General features: G+C 45.6%; 1 pseudogene; it reads right to left on the reverse strand.

Moving 5' to 3' along the window:
* Nucleotides 1-19,877, reverse strand: part of LOC131917008 (NACHT, LRR and PYD domains-containing protein 1a-like) — a 34,591-nt pseudogene extending 14,714 nt beyond the window's left edge.
* Between the last annotated feature and the right edge of the window lie 332 nt (nt 19,878-20,209).

Raw genomic sequence — 20,209 nt, forward strand, 5'->3', positions numbered from 1 at the left:
AGGGGTGGGGCCAGTTCTCCTGCTTACACGCCCTCAGGGTCAGCTCTCCCACACCTGCATCATCAGGGGCAGCTCTACTGTGTTGCCCAGGTGAGGTGCAGGGGCCACTCTCCCGAGTACTGCAGCTGATGAGGGACAGGGATAGTTCTCTCACCCGTATGACCTCTCTCCCCCATCTACACCACCATATGGCAGATGAGGGGGTAGGCCAGATCTCCCATGGTCACGTTCTTGGGACTGGTTCACCTGTATCCCAGTCAATAGGGTCAGCTCTACTGTGCTGCCCAGGCAAGGTGCAGGCCTGCTTTCTGAGTGCTGCAGCTGGTAAGGGGAGGGTCAGCTCCCTTGTCTGTTGCAGGTGGTGAAGGGAAAGGGGTAATAGGACAAGGGGTGGGGCACATCTCTGTCCCGCCCATGCCACCAACATGAAGCCTCATTAATAAATATGATTCCACAGTGGCCACCTGCCCACCTGGTATTATATTTGTTTTTATATATGTATATTATATGTCATTACAATCCAAAAGGTGGGTATGACATTCCCGTTTAATAGATGAGGGAATTGAGTTCAGAGAAGACAGGGACTTGCCGAAGCCACAGGTGTAAGTGGCGCAAGCTGGTCAGGAGCCAGGCTGACTGTGCATTATCTGTCCCCTTTCTTTTGCACATCAGATCCTCTGGTATTCCACCTACTGCCTTCCCAGGCCTCCCTGTAGAAGGGACTCCCAGAGTCTTTCTTACCGCAGGATTCTGAGTTTGCAGGCAGGATTCCTGAGCCCCTCACACAGCAGCCTCACACCACGGTCGCCCAGGTCATTCAGCTGCAGGTCTAGCTCAGTCAAGCTGCCGCTGGTGCAGAGCACAGAGGCCAGGTCCCAGCAGCAGCTGAATGTGATGCCACAGCTGACCAGCCTGCATGAGAGATACACTCTGTCATTTCCTGAGAGTTCACTCCTCTGGATAGTGGGGATTGGGTCTCCCTTTCTGGTACCTGCCAGGTCCTCATTAAAGGGAAATTGGGGTTTCACTGGATTGTAGTAACTTTCCAAGGTTTTAATTTTCCTCTTGCACCTAAGTTGCCCCTGAGGATGCAGACCAACTCTACTTCTCACTCATGATAGGATTCACACCAATTCTCCTTTCTACCACATCAACTTTATATGTACAACTTACCCAATGTCCAATTTGTATACCCAAGATTAACTGTTAGCTACATTGGCCCAGCCAAATAACCAGAGACAATGGATATAAGATGTCTAGGTAGTTCCAATATTATGGTCATTGATAGACCAGACAATAAACCAGTGAGCTTCTAGTACAAGAACAGAAGGTGAAAGGGAACATGACAGGTTTGTTTGGACCCAAGAGCCTGTCTTAGGCTTCTCAGTATATATTGGGATCTAGAGTATGTGTTACTCAGGCCACGACCATGTCTGCAGGACATCTGTGATGCATCTTTGCCTATCCATGTCTCATCAGGGTGGAAAATTCAATATGTCCCATAACTGAGCTGCAGGACCAATGGCGTATAGTTAGAGGTTTACTGCTCTACTGCTGCTGGGTCAGGGAGGGCCAAGCTCCTCGAAATCCACAGCATCCCACTAGTGTGTCTCAAGAACTATGCAAAAGTGAAATATTCTGTGAAGATATAGAATAGGGCATGACTCACTCGTCATGTGAAATCTTTTTTTTTTTTTTTTTCCCCCGAGACAGAGTTTCTCTGTGTAGCTTTGGAACCTTTCCTGGATCTCACTCTGTAGACCAGGCTGGCCTCGAACTCACAGAGATCCGCCTGGCTCTGCCTCCCGAGTGCTGGGATTAAAGGTGTGCGCTACCACCGCCTGGCTGTGAAATCTTAGTAAAGATGGAGTCCATAGAAACAGAGTAGAAGGCTGGTTACAAGGGCAGAGAGCAGGAGGGAGTGGGAGATGCCATTCCCTGGGCCTGGGGCTTTCTTCCTTCCTGCTTCGTTTAGCCTCTTCCTCTGTGTTCTTCAGCTCTCCTGTAGCCACTTACTCAGGAAGTTTGCTCCACTGCGGACCTCACAGGGCTGTTGATAGCAATAGCTAGTGGATGTCAGTCTTTCATGATCCCCAAGAGCAGGACCCCATTGGTTTATCATAACGAGTCTGGTATCTGTCATGGGTGTGGTCAAAAGGGTTCAGTGAATGTTTGATGAATACCTAGCCTCACCCTAGACTCAGCTTTTGCCTTTGTTCTCTTGCCATCCATCCCTGCTTCAGAGGAGAACCCAGGCCAGACTCACCACAATGTCTTTAGTTGGCAGCCATGGTGTTTCAGGGTCCTACAAAGACTCTGTACTTCAGAGTTACTCAGTGGATTCCCACTTAGGTCCAGCTCCTCCAGGCTTTCTGTGAACTCAAGAGTGGAGAAGAGAACCTGCCAACTGGCATTAGTGATTGGTGTCCACCTGGACCTGAGGGAAAGAAAGAGAAAGGAGAGCTGTGAATTGCATATGCAGTCTGAAGTGGACAGCCCCACACTGCAGAGTGGAGTTCTATCCTCCTGACTCCGAGGCCTCTGTGGAGGTTTGAATAAGAATGTCTCCCAAAGGCTCATAGATTTGAATGCTTGGTCACGGGGGAATGGTTCTGTTAGGACATTCGGCCTTGTTGGACTAGGTGTGGCCTTGTTGGAGGAAGTGTGTCACTGTGGGTGGGCTTTGGGGTTTTAAATGCTCAAGCAGGCTCAGTGTCTCTCTTTTCCTGCTGTTTTCAGATCTGAATGTGGAACTCACAGCTGCCTTTCCAGTGCCATGTCTGTCTGTGTGTTACCATGATTCCTGCCATGATGATAATGGACTAAACCTCTGAGTGTTAGCAAGCCCCAATTAAATGTGCTTTCTTTTATAAGAGTTGCTGTGGTCATGGCGTCTCTTCACAGCAATAGAACACTGACTAGACAGTTTTAATACGCCATCCCCAGGGCAGATGAGCCTCTACACCTATTCTTCCCCAACATCTTGGTCCTTTATCTGTGTAGTTCCTCATCTATGGTCTTTAGCATGCTGTGTGCTCATTTTGCTTTCTGTTTCCATTTCAGTCTAGGTGTTCCTCGAGGCCATGGACAGATAGGTGGCATTTTTTCTTTATAATATCAGTGCCTAGTATAGGACCTGGCACAGAGGAGGACATTGGTAGTTTGGACAGTCTTATTTCCTTTGATATGTACATACCTGTCTCCTTTTGGTATAGAATTCTAGAGTCACAGTGGCCATAAAGGTAAACTGGAGATGGGAAGTGGAACGTTCAGGAGAGGTGGTTGAGGGAGACTCTGTGATGGGATGTTGAATATGATCATAAACACTATGACCATGTTGGTTTACATGGATCCCACTCCCTTCCAAGAATAGAAGACCACAGATACGTTCCATGGAGAGAACAAAGGGAATGTCTTGGGAGAGAATGTCTGCAGGCTGAGTGGGAGAGAATTCTGGAATTGCTGAAATGGACTTTGCCCTGTATAACTCCTGCCTAATTAATTTCTCCATTTTTACACACCCCTTTATCATTCTTACTGGCTGCCAGGTTTCAGCTACTCAAAGTTTATCCTAAACTTCAGACAGCTATTTCTATTCTTTAGTTCAATACCTCAGTTAACTCTTTGACCTAGTGTGTCTCAATTTGTTTCCAATCTTAATCCATTCCTCCACCTCCACAGTGTATAGAGCCATGCAGAGGTGACTAGCCAGCTGCCTGCACACCAGGCTATGCCTCACTCAGTCTTCTTAGCTGCAAAAGCCTGGACCACAGGGGTTCCCACTACTCAGAAGACTCCTGAGGATGACAAGATACTTGCTTACTCTTCGTTCTGCAGCAGCCTGCCTGCCAGAGGCCCTCCTCCCAGCCATATCCATTCCCTGGGGACTCCACTTCTTGGTGCTGATCCTGGATCCCCTTAGCTCTTTCTCACAGACCTTCCAAGTCTTCCCTTCTAGCTTAACTCCACTTCTTGTGTCAGTACTGACCCACAGAAACACTTTCAACAGGGATCCCAGTGGCCATTCTGGGCTGGGACATAGGTAGACAGTTTTTATTATTCTTCCTGTCCTCCTTACCAGTCTTTCCAGGCTTACTGTTAGTCTTGCTGAAGCATGTCTGCAGGGGCCCCTCCTCCCACCCCACCTCTATTCCCTGGGGACTCCACATCTTGGTGCAGACTAAGGGTTACCCTAGCTCTTTCCCAATGCCTCTCTCAGTCTTTGCTCCTAGTTGATCTCCATTCCTTTGTATCATCCACTGAATGGCAGAAACACTCTTTACCAGGGAACCTGAAGTGACCATACTGGCCTAGGATTGTGAGTAGGCAACAGCAATCAAAGAATGTAATACACCTCCAACAAAGACAAGACCAGATATCTATACCTAGAAACATCTCAAATATAACTTCAGATGTATAGAATCCAGCCAAAAAACGTAAGTATGAGCAGTCAAGAGAATATGCCTCCTCCAGAAGCCAGCAACCCTTTTGAAATAGGCCCTGAGAAATGTAATTTAGCTGAAGCACAAGGCAAGGCCTTCAAAATAGCAATTATGAATATGTTCAAAGACCTTAATGAAAATTTGAGTAAATGCCTTAATGAAGACTGTGAAAACATAAACAGTTGAGTGAAACAATAAGAAAACAAGACGTGAAAACAGAACTTAGGAAAGTAATAGAATCACTAAAGAAAACCCAAACTGAAATAAAAGTGGAAATGAAAAAACTCAGGATGTCAAACAAAAACCTCAGAGGAAAGCCTCTCCAACAGATTACAGGACATGGAAGAGAGAATTTCAGGCCTTGAAGACAAGGTAGAAGAAAAAATAGATCAGTCAAAGAAAATGTTAAATCTAAAACTACAGGCACAAAACTTACAGGAAATCCAACTCATGATGAAAAGACCAAACCTATGACTAATAGGTATAGAAGGAGGAGAAGGAACCCAGATCAAAGGCAAAGGAATTTTTTTACAAAACAAAATCAAATAAGAAAATTTCCCCCATCTAGAGAGGGAGGTGCCTATCAAGGTACAAAAAGCAATATGGAACATTAAATAGATAAGACCAGAAAAGAAATTCCTACAACACACAATGATCAAAACACTAAATATACAGAATGAAGAAAGAATATTAAAAGTTGCAAGGGAAAAAGACCAAGTCACATAAGAAGGCAGACTCATCAGAATAACACCTGACTTCTAACTGGAGACTTTGGAAGCCAGAAGGTCCTGGATGGATGTTCTACAAACTCTGAGAGACACAGATGCCAACCCAGACTACATTTTCCAGCAAAACTATCAATCACAATCATTGGAGAAAGAAAAACATTCCACAATAAAATGAAATTTAACTAATTTCTATCTACAAATCCAGGTCTACAGAAGGCACCAGAAGGAAAAGTTCAGCCCAAAGATGTTGACTACAAGAATACAAGAAAATAATAATCTCAGAACAGTAAATCATCAAAATCCAAATCACAAAAACAAAATAGCAGGAAATCAACAAATACTGCTCATTAATAACACTCAATATTAATGGTCTCATATCCCCAATAAAAAGACACAGACTAACAGATTAGATTAGAAAACAGTGTCTGCCTTTCTGCTGCTTCCAAGAAACACACCTCATCATGTGGATAGGCATTACCTTGACACAAGCTGGAATTATCTGTGAAGAAGAATCTCAATTGAGAAAAGGCCTCCATCATTTTGGTTGTAGGCAAGTCTGTAGGGCATTTTTTTTTAAAATTAGTGATTGATGTGAGAGAACCCAGCTCACTGTTGGCAGTGTTCTCCCTGGGCTGGTGTTCCTGGGATGTATAAGATAGTGAGATGAACAAGTCATGCAGAGCAGTGCAGTAAACCTTGTCCCCCACAGCCTCTGCTTCAGTTCCTGCCTCCAGGTTCCTGATTTGAGTTCCCTTCATGATGGACTGTGTTGTAGAAGTGTAAGCTTAAGTAAATCCTTTCCTCTCCAAGGTGCCTTTTGTCTTGGTGTTTCATCACAGCAAAATAAATCCTTACTAAGACAATAATCATATAAAAATGAGAGTCATTTCATTGAGCCATCTTTGTGTGTATCATATGCTGATTACATTTATTCTCTCTAACCTATTTCCTCCCCTCCTCTCCCCATCTCCTTCCTGTTCTCCAATAGTTACTCTACTACTTTTAAATCCATTTTATATTTTTAAGGTGGGTTTCCCCCCCACTGTTTCTCAGATTGGCCTCAAACGCCTAAACTCCAGTAATTTTCCAGCTTTGGCTTCCTGAGTAATGGAATTACAAGCCCATGCCAGCAAGTCCAGCTGGAATGTGGGTTTTGTCATGAGAAGAAGCTTGAAAATGTGGAAACAGAAGACTGAAAACCCAACCCAACCCAAAACATTTATTCCTCTGAGAATCTTTCCCTTTCTGGTCCACTTGTGTCATCATTCTCTTCTAAGGTACCTTGTATGTGGCTGTCATTGCAGATGCCATGCCAGATGGTAATTAGAGTAGAAGACTGTCTTTTCTTCCAAGTTGTGAGGTGATTATGGTAGCAATTCTATTTTCTGTTTTGCGATTGGTAGGGCTCATCATAAAATCAGTGCTTAATGAATATTTATGGAATGACTCAAGGGGAGTCTGATATTGAGTAACCACTGATACTGAGTACTGATACTGAGTAATCACTGCTGCACAAAGGCATGGGACCTGGGAAGGGATATCCACCATGCTACTAGAATTAGAGGGTGGATAGGGACTATTTTAGGTTGAGTACTAAGGGTCACAGTGGCATCAGTGACTCAAGTAAGTCAGTTTTTTTTGTGGGATGTCTTTCTGTATGCTGTGAATATGTGTTGTTCTCCTTGGTAGATAAATAAAGCTGTTTGGCCAATAGCAAGGCAGAATAAGGTTAGGTGGTACATTCAAGCTGAAGACAGAGATGAAGAAGGGTAGAGTCAGAGCAGACACCAGTCCATTGGCCAAGGAGCAACATAGCAGTAGACTGGTAACACCATGGTCACATGGCAATACATAGATTAATAGAAATGGGTTCATTTAACATGAAAGAACTAGTGAGCAATAAGCCTGAGCCATAGACCAAACAGTTTGTAATTGATATAAGCCTCTTTGTGTTTATTTGGGACCAAGATGCTGTGGGACACAGGAAAACTTCTGGCTACATTTGGCACCCAACATGGGGCATGAACCCACAACCCTGAGATTAAGAGTCTCATGCTCTACCAACTGAACTAACTGGTACCATCTTGGTAGCCACATTTTTTTTTCACATAGGCTCATATAAGAAAAAAGAGGGCTTCTAGACCCACAAAAATGTGAGTCAACTGAAGCTTCTTGGTAGCTGCATTTTTTTCAAATAGGCTCTGTTGCTGGCAGCTAACACATGTGCTGCTCCTTTAAGAGATGGCTTCCTGGTTCACGCTGGCAGCACTGATGGCTCTTGTAAGAGGTCCTGCTACAGAACATCTCAATGGGGTTTGTGGGCAATGTGTTGAAAGCTACTTGGTGGTGGCATGAATCTGCTGCTTCCCAGAGTTGGGGCAGTGAGCATGACTCCCAGAGCTGGCAGTGAATGTACCTCTGCCATGTTGAAAAGCCAAATGGGGCAGAGCCAGCAGCCAAAGCCACACAGATGAACAGTTTAAAAACTCTCCTGGTCAGAAAAGGATTAAAGATACACAATAAAGACAGATTCAGATGGAAAAAAAAAACCCAAAAACTTCTAAATGGGTCACAGTCTGTTTAAAAAAGGTACATAGGTTTGAGAGAGAGGGAGAAGAGAAAGGATATAGATAGTCATAAAAATAAAATTAAGTCTTAAAAAATAAAATAATTTATAAAAGAAATAAGCATGTAAAGATGAAAAGTACACAGTGTCTGGATTATGTATATTACTGTGTTTTCTTTGAAGTTTTTGACTGTTAATGTGCTAATTACAGAGAGATATCTGATTGTGGGGGCTACTAAGTTAAGCCAATGTATATATTTTAAAGGTATTTTGATTTCAAAATTTGGGTCTAAGGATATGCTGCTTTAGAAAAGAGGTTCTGCCAGGCAGTCATGGCATGCCTTTAATCCCAGAACTCGGGAGACAGAGGCAGGTGGATCTCTCTGAGTTCGAGGCCAACCTGGTCTGCAGAGCAAGATCCAGGACAGCCAAGGCTACACAGAGAAACCTTGTCTTGAGAAAAAAAAAAAAAAGGAAAGAGGTTCTGCTTTTGTTTCCACAGAAGATGAGAGCCTTTAGATTGCTTCCAGGATAATATGGTTTGATCAACCAAGACTCTCTGAAAGGTCTCTGATGACAGCTATGACCCAGATGATCCAACATCCAGAATAGCTTCAAGGCAACAGCTGAGATGATACAGCCTCACAGACTACTATAACCAAGATTTAACCATCATTCTAAAATTTCTCAGGATTCTTTTAAGATTGCCAGTACCCCCAAATCAGCAGGAAGTAGTATAAAAAGCTATGACCAAATTCCCAAAATGTTGTCTATAAATATTTGTTTTTATTTAAAGGTGGTTGATTATAAATAGTTAATGGTCATAGTCAATCTCTTTCTAAAGAAAAAAGGGGGATATGATATAGAAATGATGAAAAAAGGTAGATTATTGAATCTACTTCAATCCAAAAAACAACTGTTAATCTCAAAATACTTTACATTGGTATGTATTTTGGGTTATTAATACAAATTTAAAGTCAATTTTGTTATGTGTATATTTCTACTCTTGTTTAAGGTATTTTATTCATGCAGCTCATTTAAAAATGTAATATATAGTTAAAATACAAATTAATAGTCATCTGTAATAGTCAAACATAGTCATGTTAATTAGGTTTTCTAAATATGCAGAGATATATTTCAAATAGGTAATCTTCAAACACTTCAAAGACCTACAGAATATGACATTTAAAATGTTTTAAGAACTTAGATTTTCTGGACAATGGGACATGTCTGCTCTTGGCAGCACCAATTACTTCAAAGAGGATGATGGGCATCAAAGAAACTCATTACAGAGTTTGTTTACAGTGTGAAAAAGGCTAGCCATTTGGGCAAGAATCTGCTCTTGCCTGGACTGCTTGATAAACTGGACATGCAGGACCCATAGGAAGGTGACCACTGAACTTTGCCAAAACAAGGTGAGATGGTCCTTTAGGTTTCTGCTTTACAGAAGAAACTGCCAGACATTCTGCAGGACACAGAGAAAAGCAACTAATGAATTTTGCCAAAATAGGTGAAAAAATCCTTCAAATTTCCTGCTTTACTGAAAAGTCTGCCAGCAACTTTAGGCCTGTAGACTGAAGATGGATGTCCCAACGTTGCAGAGTAACTTTGGGTGACTGTCCAGGCAACCAGATGTCTCTGTCATTTTTAGAATTTTGGAAGTTGCATACAATGCACTTTGAATATTATTCAGATAATATTCTTCTGGGGTCTTTGATGGAGTTGAAGAATAGATATTTATAATTATAGTTTTCCTTGGTTAGATAAAAGGTAAATTAGATATGAAACTTTAGACTCACAAAAAATAGGATAGATGATAGAGTATTTTCTTTAATTTTGTCAATTACAAATAGACTAGATATTGTAACTGTAATTCTTGCTTGATAACTGTTTTGTTATATGTAATTTTACTATGTTAAAGCTAAAACCTTTTTCAATTAGACAGAAAAGGGGAAGTGCTGTGGGATGTCTTTCTGTGAATATATGTTGCTCTCATTGGTTGATAAACAATTCTGTTTGGCCAATGGTGAGGCAGAATAAGCAGAATAAGGTTAGGTGGTATATTCAAACTGAAGATGGAGATGAAGAAGGGTGGAGTCAGAGCAACATGCCAACAGACTGGTAACACCACGGCCACGTGGCAATACATAGATTAATAGAAATGGGTTCATTTAAGATGAAAGAGTTTGCTAGCAATTAGCCTGAGTTGTAGACCAAACAGTTTGTAATTGATATAAGCCTCTTTGTGTTTATTTGGGACCAAGATGCTGTGGGACACAGGAAAACTTCTGGCTATAAGCCTTGTAGAGAAAAATAAAAACTCTAACACACACACACACACACACACACACACACACACACACACTCAGAGGTGATGGGGGAAGACCTCAGGGCCAGGGTCATTGTCATGAGGGAGGAGCATAGCGTCTGTGGAAGCTGAATAAGCAGTTTCTCATAGACAAAGCATGATAGGAGAGGGGTGTAGAAGCTGTGGGCCCTCAGATGCTTGTGGAGGGTCTAGGTAATGTGTAGGCTAGCATACCAATGGGTCTGTGCAACAGAGAAGATGGGTTCTCACAGAGTTAGAGGGAAAGACAGCAGTTCAAGGCCCATCCTATGCTCAGGCACAGAGGATCATAGGTGAATAGAGACAGGTGGTCGGATTAGGCAGCTAGGTGTCACTGGAGACCTGTATTCTATAGACTCTGGAACCAGCTGAAAGTGTTCCTGGTACTCAGAACATGTGGGCTCATGGGATCCACAGGGACCCTGGTGGGAGGGGCATGTCTAGATACTCACAGAACCACCCTGGGGCCCCTCAGTGCTTGTTCTTGTTGTCTGTCCCTATTCAGCTGAAGTGTCGTCACATGGCAGCAGAACTTGAAGCAGAAAGTGGCCACCATGAGTTCCACGTCTGTCTGGATCACCAGGTGCTTCACATTTGTCTGGAACACTGGGTGCGCCGTACCTGTCTGGACATGAACCCTTGTTCCTTGAAAATTATGCATTGCCCATGTCAGGAGCTCCTTGTCCTGAATCTCATACAGACAGTGGAGCAATCCAAGAGAATATGAGTGTTGGTGATCGGCCTCTGCCAGGACCCTCTTCAGCAGCTCCCGCCTCCTTTCCAGAGGCAGCCAGCAGGTAAAGATCTTCAAGGCAGCCATCTCTTCCATTGCCTGGTCACTCAAAAGGCCGAATAGGAAGCGCATGGTGGGTGCCTCAAACAGGTCAAGTTTTTTATACACTTCTAACAGCTTTTTTACCGTTTTAAAGTTTTTACGATTGTCCTTTTCCTTTTCATAACTCAAGATACAGGACATTGCTGCAAAGAATTCCTGGAAACACAGGTGGGGAAAGCTGTACCTGGTAGAATTAGGCTGCTTCATGAAAGTGGCAATGACATCCTCAGATAACCCTTGCTTTGAGAGATCTCTCTCACTGAACAGAGTGCTTCTTCTCCAGATTCCCTCAGCAGCCAGTGAGCAGAGTCCTCTGAGCTGGGTTCCCAGGGCACTGTCTGGGAGAGTCTGGGAAAGATATTTCAGGCAGAGAGCTGTGGTAGTCTGTGAGGTCAGTGAGAGGTCTCCCTCCTGCTCCATCTGCTGCTTCAGGCAAGTGCAGACCAGCCAGGATACCCAGGGCACCAGACACAGTGTTGAGAGCACTAGGTTTGATTCAACCAAGCTAAAAGCTGTAATTGCTTTTGTTTCCTCTGCAAAGTATGTATAGAAATATTCCTTCCGTCCAGATTCAGAGAAACCCAGGACTTTCACCCAACGTGGCTGCCCCAAGGAAGGAATGAACTTCTGTAGATCTGTGGTCCGAGCTGTGAGCAGCAAGGAAGCCCCAGGCAGGATGGATTTCCCCAGTAAGCTGCCCAGCAGTGTACGCACAGGCTGTGGCTGGCTCCAGTGGAGACAGAGCTCAGGATTCTGCTCCTCCAAGACCCATGCTGGTTCATCTATGCCATCCAGGATGAAGAGCAGCTTCTCAGGGTGAGACAGGATCTGCCTGATGGGAGCTGCAGGCACAGTCTGGTCTTTTGCTATGAGCTTAGCCAGACTCAGTTTCTTGCATTGGGCCAGCTCTCTGCAGCTGAAGTAGAAGACATGCTGGAAGCGATCCCTGTAGAGCTGGCCTTCCTCCCATGCTCTCCTCACCTGCCTGGCCAGTGTTGACTTCCCAATCCCAGCAGCCCCCTCTAATATGACTAACTGAGGCTTCTTCTGGGTATCTGGGCTTGGGTGAAATAAGTCTTGGATCTCAATCAGATGCCCTCTGTCTTTAACATCCCGATCCCTCTCTCTCACCATGGACCTCTGGCCTCTGGGGCAAGATTTTTGTAAAAGTAGCAGTTGTATGTATTTTTGGAGGAAGTCTTCAGTTTCCCAGGACTGTGTATGGCAAGGGTGCTTTCTTTTCTGGTTCTTTCTTGTTCTTATTGTAGTTTCTAAGTAAGTGAGGGAAAGATGGGACATAAAGTTACAGCGAATTGTTTGTTCATTCGCCCATTCATTCAGCCAACCTCTAAATGAATTTAGGCTTTTTAAAAAGTAGGGTGCGGGCATTATTATGTAGCCTGGCTATCCTGGAACCAGCTGTGTAGGACAGGCTGGCCTTGAACTCCCAGAGGCTGGTCTTCCTCTGGCTCTCATGTGATGGGATTAAATGTGTGTCCCCACGCCTAGCAAGATTTGGGCATTTTATTAGGTTTCACAATTCAAAGTGTGATGGTTGAGCCTGTGTTTTAAGTTTAAATGACTGTGCTTAAGAAATATATAAAACAAAAATGCCTCTAACTGTAAGTGTAAGGGGTCTTGTCTGGTGCCTTCATACATCATCAGCGGGCGACTTCGTCCCAGCCTAAAAGCCAGATGTGCACCCCTATGCCCTCTCTCTGCACTGTCTCTCTGTGTGCTCTCTCGGTCTCTGTCCCTGTCCCTCTCTGCATCTCTCTGGCTTGCTCTCTCTCTCTCTCTCTCTCTCTCTCTCTCTCTCTCTCTCTCTCTCTCTCTCTCCTATCCCCTCTTCTCTCTAATAAAGCCCATTCTAACTCTGGTAACCATGGCTTGTGACTCTTCTGCCACAGCAAAACCACCGCCATAGTATCCAGGGCCAGTCACCAGCGCCGCTGTGGTAGCCAATCTAGCGCCTACCAGTGCTGCCATGTACCCTTTCGTTGACTTTTCCACCTACCACGGCCACTGCAGTAACCAGTGCTAGCCAAACCATCGCCATATACCCTTTCAATAGTGCCGTGACTTGGATAGGAAATTCTATACACTTTGGCGTCTGGGGAGTGTTATCAGAAACCTATACCGAGGACCTGCCCAGCTGCAACCACCACCACCACCGCTGCCTCCCTCCAGCGACCACAAGCCTGCACATCCCCTGCCCTTGAGCCTTTGCTGGATGCCAACACCACTCCCACCACTACCGCCATATTTCTCCACTACACATGAGTCCTGCGCTGTTCTGTGGCTGCAGCCTGACTAGATTCTTTGTGATGGACACCCCAGGGGTTGTCTTCAGGCTGTGCTGGCAACGACACATTTTCTCTTCTAACGAGGGGGTCAATGCTGTCTTGGTCCACTGGGTGGTCTACTTGTGGCATACGCTCCAGCCCTTAGCTCTCCCTTGATGAGGGGGAGTTAACCTGTGCTGATTTATAGATCTTTCTCCTCTCTTCAGGGACTCCTGGGATTGGAGTCTGATCCTGGTCTGTTATTTTGATTTTTTATTTTTCTCTTGGCTGCAGCCATGGGACAAAGGGGCAGATACCACTTAAATTGGCAGATACCAGTAAATCTGGCCACATAACAGCTTCACGGGAACTTCTGCTAGCAAACAGGCAAATAAAAGAGTTACTTTATGCTCAAACTTTCTGCTAAAGCTCTGAACCCTTCTTTCTCCCCATTTCTGATGTTTTCTTTTTCTCTGCCATGTGCAACCTTTTCTGTCTGACTTCTGCTGGCAGTGGGCGGGCTCAAATGGGTGGGCTTAAGTGGGCGGGCTCAAGTGGGCGGGCTTGGGCCCTGCTTCTGCGGACTCTCACCCTAACTCACCTTAACTCCACCCACTCATTCTCAAACTGCCATGAGAGGCACAGATGGTCTAAAAGCGGCTAAGATCCATACAAGTAAGTTTACAGTAGTCAGGATGGCTCTTAAGCCAGACATCAGCTTATAGCCTCAGACAAGTCTTCCAAAAGGACCTGTTTATAGTCTGCCTCCTGGCAGATCTTCCAAAAAGCTGTCCTTAAGCCAACAATCATCAGGAAAAAAAAATCAGGACATGGAGTAAAAATCTGTCTCTTGTTCCCCAGACTTCCCTGACTAAAACTTAAGCATCTGGAGAGCAAGGCTCCTGACCCCACAGGCAAAAGAGTCATCTGTGGCATTTAAGGTGTGCCAGGGAAGAGATCAAAAGCCCCAAAACAAAATTGCCAGGTGTTGGCACTTGCTGACTCCCGAAAGCTGTTGGGTCCCTGTTTTAAGTGAGGAAAAAGGCCAAGGGCTAGCGAGTACACTGCCAGGCCATCAATAGCCTTGTTGAAAGTGCCACCTAGAGAGACAACTGGTCAGCTGACTGCCCCCAGGCGCCAAGACACATGGGAACATCAAGCTAAGACCTCCAGCAGACCTAGGCTTGGCTAAAGGCTTGCAGGGAACCCAGAACGCAGCAGGGAAGTGATCCATTTCTTTCCTTCTGGACACCAGAGCCACTGACTTGGTCCTGGAAATTTTGGGATGTCACCTCTCCTCGTTTCCCTATTGTTGGGGTACGGAGGACAGCCTTACCCACCTCATCAGATTTAATTGCACTTTCAGAGTTACTTAATGGGAAAAGATTTACAGCTAAGATAGGAGCTTTCGTTTCATTGCTCCCTTCCATGTGCCTCACACCAGACCTACCTGCCTGTGTTTCTCACGTGCACACAGACAGGGCCCTGATCTTTGCCTTGACCCTAATTCCAAAAAATATAAGTTCTCATGCACCACAAGCTTTTCTCTTCCCAGTTCCCTGTTCTAACTCACTGTTCAGCTAATGGTACAGGACCACCACAGAACCGGAGTCCAGAGGTCATCAAGTAAGAAACTGTAACAGCTAAAAGGTATTTACACCCCCAGACCCAAAAGCATCTGGGCACTACAAAAACAGACTTTAATCTGGACTCTACAAAAACAGACTTTAATATAACCATCTATTACTGTTAAATGCTTTTAACAATTGATCACCTGTCTCCTGGATGCCAAACTAGTAAAGGAAACAGATGCCTTAAATAATCTGTTTCTGATAAAGCCTAACACGTTCCAATCTCTCTGTCTCTCTCATTAACACTAACCAATATAAGCAGAGTACTAAACATCACATATGGTCACTAATCTTCTCATGGCTGCTTCTTAACATGTTTCAAAATGTTTCCCAAGCTCCAGAAACCAGCTTAAATCCATCTGGACAGGCTGAATCTATCTCAGATAAGTGCCAACTCCCCTGGTCTGGGAACACTCCAAAAAAAAAAAAAAAAAAAAGATTCTTTTCTCTCCAAGCTTTTTCTGTGTCACCAGCATCTTGTCAGACAAAAGGTTCCCAGCCACAGCCAAGAGGGATGCACGTCTCCAGATCAACAGATGGCAGCCAGCCAGCCCATCATCCCACAATGCCTGTCTACCTCGGGAGACCCCCCCTTCCCTATTCCCCCACAAGAGCCAACCGACGTCCACCAGTCAGCTGGAAGCAGTTTTTGAGAGAAACGACGCCCCTATTCTTTCCTGTTTACTTGCTTTTTTTTTTTTTTTTTATAATAAGCAAAAGTCTGGAATGTAAGGGGTCTCGTCTGGCACCTTCATACATCATCAGCCGGCGACTGCGTCCCAGTGTCCCAGCCTAAAAGCTGGAGTGCACCTCCACGCCCTCTCTCTGCACGCTCTCTTGGTCTCTGTCTCTGTCTGTCTCTCTTTGTCCTATCCCCTCTTCTCTCTCTTTTTTTGTCTTTTTTTTTTTCAGAGCTGAGGACCGAACCCAGGGCCTTGCGCTTGCTAGGCAAGCGCTCTACCACTGAGCTAAATCCCTCCCCCCTCCCCCTCCCCTCTAATAAAGCCCATTCTAACTCTGGTAACCATGGCTTGTGACTCTTCCACCACAGCAAACTGCCACTGCGGTATCCAGTGCCAGTCACCAGCACCACTGCGATAGCCGATCTAGAGCCGACCAGTGCCGCCTTATACCCTTTCATTGACTCTTCCACTGCCAGCCAAACCACAGCCACTGCGGTAACCAGTGCTAGCCAAACCATCGCCATATACCCTTTCAGTAAGGCACCCTTGAATGCTGGGGGTTGTTTTTCCTATAAGATAACAAGCCATGTGTTTTTGCTTCTGTAAACTAGTTTAGTTGCCTCAACTGCACAGGATGTGCTTAGTCACACATAGGTGGGTGGAATGTAGGCAGGAAGTACATCAGGATGCATGCTTGTCCCTGATGGATGAAGGTGGGAAATATGTAGCCTTATGGGTGTTGCCTTTATAAGTTTCTAACTAATGTATTTCACTGCCATTCTTTGGGAGTCCCAGGGATAAAGTTGGCAAGAATTCATTATCCTGGCCAATATTTGATAAAGCTTGCTTCAAATTTGGCTCAAGAATTGTGGTAGTGGTCTTATTCTCTCCTGGTGGCTTTAACAAAAGGACAGAAATGAGAGATAGTGGTATACCAAACTTGTTCCACACCACACAGGAAGTGGTAACACCTGAGGGTGGTGGAGTGTGATCTTGTAGCCACCATTGCCAGAGCTGGATGTGTGATGGGGTAAGAATGGGCCCTGAAGGGAGAGAGAAAGAGTGGGAGAAGGCTGGACTTTTATAAGCAATAGCAAAGTGGAGGAATCACTATTCCAGGCAGGATTGTTCTAGATTTCTGCCCGGAATCTGATTCTCAGTGCTTGTGAACTTGGACCAGTGAGCTTCTCTCTCTAGCCGTCTGCACTGGGACACAGGTGGCTGCTTTGCTGATGAGGTAGGAAGAGGAAGAGGCAAAGGTGTGGACTGTGCTGAGAAGGGGAAGGGTGGGGCTAAGTAAGGCATTGAAAGAAGGAAGAAGCAAGGGTTTGGGTTGAAGCTAATGAGACTAAAATAAGAGAAGACAAGAGAAGAAATTTGCTGAGGCTGAAGCCCGAGCCTGATCTCTTCTCAGAGTTCACCTGGAGAAAAGAGACCTTTGTGGAGGCTCTGACCTCACAGATCTTCAGCAACACCAACATCATGATCTGAGCTCAGTCTGGGGGCCAGTTGGGCTAGACTCACTGCCTGACCCACATGGGTTCCAATTTCCCCATCTGCCAAGTGCAATTTCAGCACTGCAGAGCCCAGAAAGAGCATTTCTCCCTTGTTCCTCTCAATACCCCATTCTGGCTGCTCCAAGCTTCTTTTACAGCACCCCCCCCCCATAGCGAGAGATTTCTGCTGTCTCACAGCCCCATGCAGGGCTTTTAGCCCAGCTTACCTCTCGTTCTGCTCCCAGACTTGGTAGGTTTCTTTTTAAAAGTTTTCTTCTTGGGCATCTGGTCACATGACTCTTCATGGTCTGAGCTAACCTCTATAGAAGCAAGCTGGCTGGAGGACTCCATGTTAGATGTGCTTGGAGAACTGAGTAATGAGGGATGATGGGCTGTGGGAATGAGATAGTGGTTGGGTGTCTGTCAGGAAGAGGCAGGAGCCCAGGAGAGACACTGAAGTTCATCATGCTGAGCCTCCACACCCTCTTTCACAGACTCAGTGTGGAATGATGCTCTCACAGGTGTGGAAGGGATATGGTTCTAATCTGGGGCCATGAAGTTCATCCACTTTCCCTGGTTCTTCCTTCTCTGATCTTTAACTCCTTATTTGTGGCTATGAGCTTCCACCTTCCAGGGTTGCAAACAATAATTAAGCAATAGCAGCAATCAAAGATACTTGTACTTACTGATCATTTATTGTTTGTTAAACTCTGATGTGGATCATCATTTAGCTCACAGATCCCAAGAAGGCAGGTATTTACTCTGTTTTCCACATAGATAAACAGAGGCAGAAGGCAGTGAGATGACTTACCCAGGGTGGTAATATCATGACTGGAGCCTGTCTTTGTCTAGCTCCCAGGTCACTAGCAACTCACTATGGTACACAAGTGCTTCTTTTGGGAGCTGACTTGACCCCTGTGTTCACCCCTCTCAGTGCCCTTCTGAATGTCAGCTTCTCCCTGCTGCAGCTTCAGGGTGCTCCTTCCCAGGGCCTGGGAGGACTACATGTAAGTAAATTTGTTGCAACTCTGTGGGTTTGGTTCCAGGTTTTGGCACAAAAATGTGGGTTTTGCAACTCTGGGGAAAGGTATCTTGACTACTTGGGGAGTCAGGCAACACCTTGAGCTGCTTAGGACAGCTCTGACAGCTGGAGCTGCAAAGAGACAGCTCAACCCTGGAAGGGAAGTTTTTTTTTTGACTGCTTGGGAGAGTCAGGCCTGGAACTGCTTCAGCAGGGAAGGGTATCCTGACTGTTTGGGAAAGTCAGGCCTGGAGCTGCCAGAAGCTCTGCAAGGAAGGATAGCCTTACTTCGGGGAAAGCCAGGCTATACCTGGTGTGGTGGGGGATGGTCTCCCCACCACAGGATATAGCAATCCTGCTCCTCTCCTGGAGAGCCACTACAGTTGAGCTTTGCTCAGCCCCCACTTAAGGGGGCTTTCTAGCAGAGCTCTGCTTCTCTGGCTTAAGATGTTGCTTCTTTTGCTTCACTCTGCAAAAGGGGAAACCCCTGCATAAATGTAGCAATCTTCTCTGGCTCCAGAGAAAAGTGTTACTTTTTCAGCTCTCTCTTGCTCTGTCCACTGAAAGCTGTCTCGTCAAGGATCTTCTGTTCAGCTTCTCCTTGCTTTGTCCACTGGGGGACATCTCAGCAAGGATCTTCTCTATGCCAGTGAATAAAGATCTTCACACTCAAAACTCTTTTGAGAAAGAGATTTATTTGGGAAGGAGGAGTCCAGGAGAGTAGCTGCCTCTACCAGGGTGGAGAGAACAGTTCCTTTTTTTTTTTTTTAATTGACCAGGCAGGGCAGTTTATATAGGATGTCTTGGGGGCAGATTCAACCAGGGGTTGACTTGGGGCCCAGGGTTCTACTGTCCTGCTCTGTGATTGGTTGGTTTCACAAGTCAGTTGGCCAGGGGCAGAGATGGCTCTGATATGAGCCAAACTGTGTTTCTTTCACCGGCCTTACTTAGATTTTTGACACTAATTCTAAGGCCAGGGCACATTTCTTTCACTGACTCTGATTCTAAGGACCAGGAGTGTTTCTTTGGCACTAGTTTCAGAGTCAGGGCATGTTTCCTTGGTTCTGGGTTTGGGGATAAAGTGTTCATTTCTCTGGCTCAGGTCCCAAACCCAGGCTGTATTTCTTTCCCTGGTCCTGGGCCCCAGGGCCAGGGTTCTACTGTTGCTCTGTGATTGGTTGGTTTCACAAGTCAGTTGGACAGGAGCAGAGATGGCACTGATCTGAGCCAACTGTGTTTCTTTCACTGGCCTTATCTGAGCCATCTTTCCCTAGTTCTGGGCTCCAGGGTCAGGGTGGGTTTCTTTAGCCAACCCCTTTTCCCTACACTACCCAGGGTCCCGAGAATGCATCTGAGCAGAAGGGGATGTGGAGCTCATGGGTCCAGTAAGAGATTCCAGCAAGACTTCTAGTTCTAGCCAAGGATGGAGTCTGTGACCTCTTTTGACAGGTTAGCTTGCCCCAATTAAGGCTTGACAGGAGGGCTAGTGATGGTGATAGAGTCACAGTGAGGGGAGGGTTGGGGTCTTGTGTGTACTCACTCAGCACCAAGTCCTTCTCTTGCCGGGCCTTGCTGCAGAGCTGCTTCATGCCCATCTCTTCCCAGGTCTGGAAGGCCAGGTACCAGGCCTGACGTTCCCCAAACCAACTAACCAGGGTTGAGGCCACATCCATGACACAGGTTGATGGAGCCACTCGGGTTAGTGTCCGACACTGGAACTTCTTCAGCTCTTCCTTATTCAGTTGCTTCAAGTAGTAGGCCAAGCGATCTTCTGTTCTGTCAGACATGTCTGCCCTGGGAATGGGGACGATGGGCATATGGACACAGGGGATAGTGGTCTTCCAGTGCCTTGCCCTTTACCACCTCCAAGGCAAAGCTCCACTGGGATCATGTTTCTGGGCCTCGTGAACTCTATTCAGCAGTCAGATTCCAGATTTAAAACTAAACTATCTGTGTTTAGATGGTGTTGGTAAGAAGGAAGAGTTATAGGAAGAAGAAGACAGGAGGATACACTGGAAGATCTGATCATGTGAGGATGCAGGGAAGGGCCCAGGTCTAGTCATTAAAGTGACAGGCAGCAGGGAGGAGGAGGATGGGGGCTGGGAGGCAGGAGGAGTGGGAAGATGTAGGGATAGAAAGCAAAGGAGGATGAGAGAATCAAAGGGATGAAGGATG

This window comes from Peromyscus eremicus, chromosome 8a, assembly GCF_949786415.1.
Source record: "Peromyscus eremicus chromosome 8a, PerEre_H2_v1, whole genome shotgun sequence".
In the NCBI taxonomy this organism is placed as follows: domain Eukaryota; kingdom Metazoa; phylum Chordata; class Mammalia; order Rodentia; family Cricetidae; genus Peromyscus; species Peromyscus eremicus.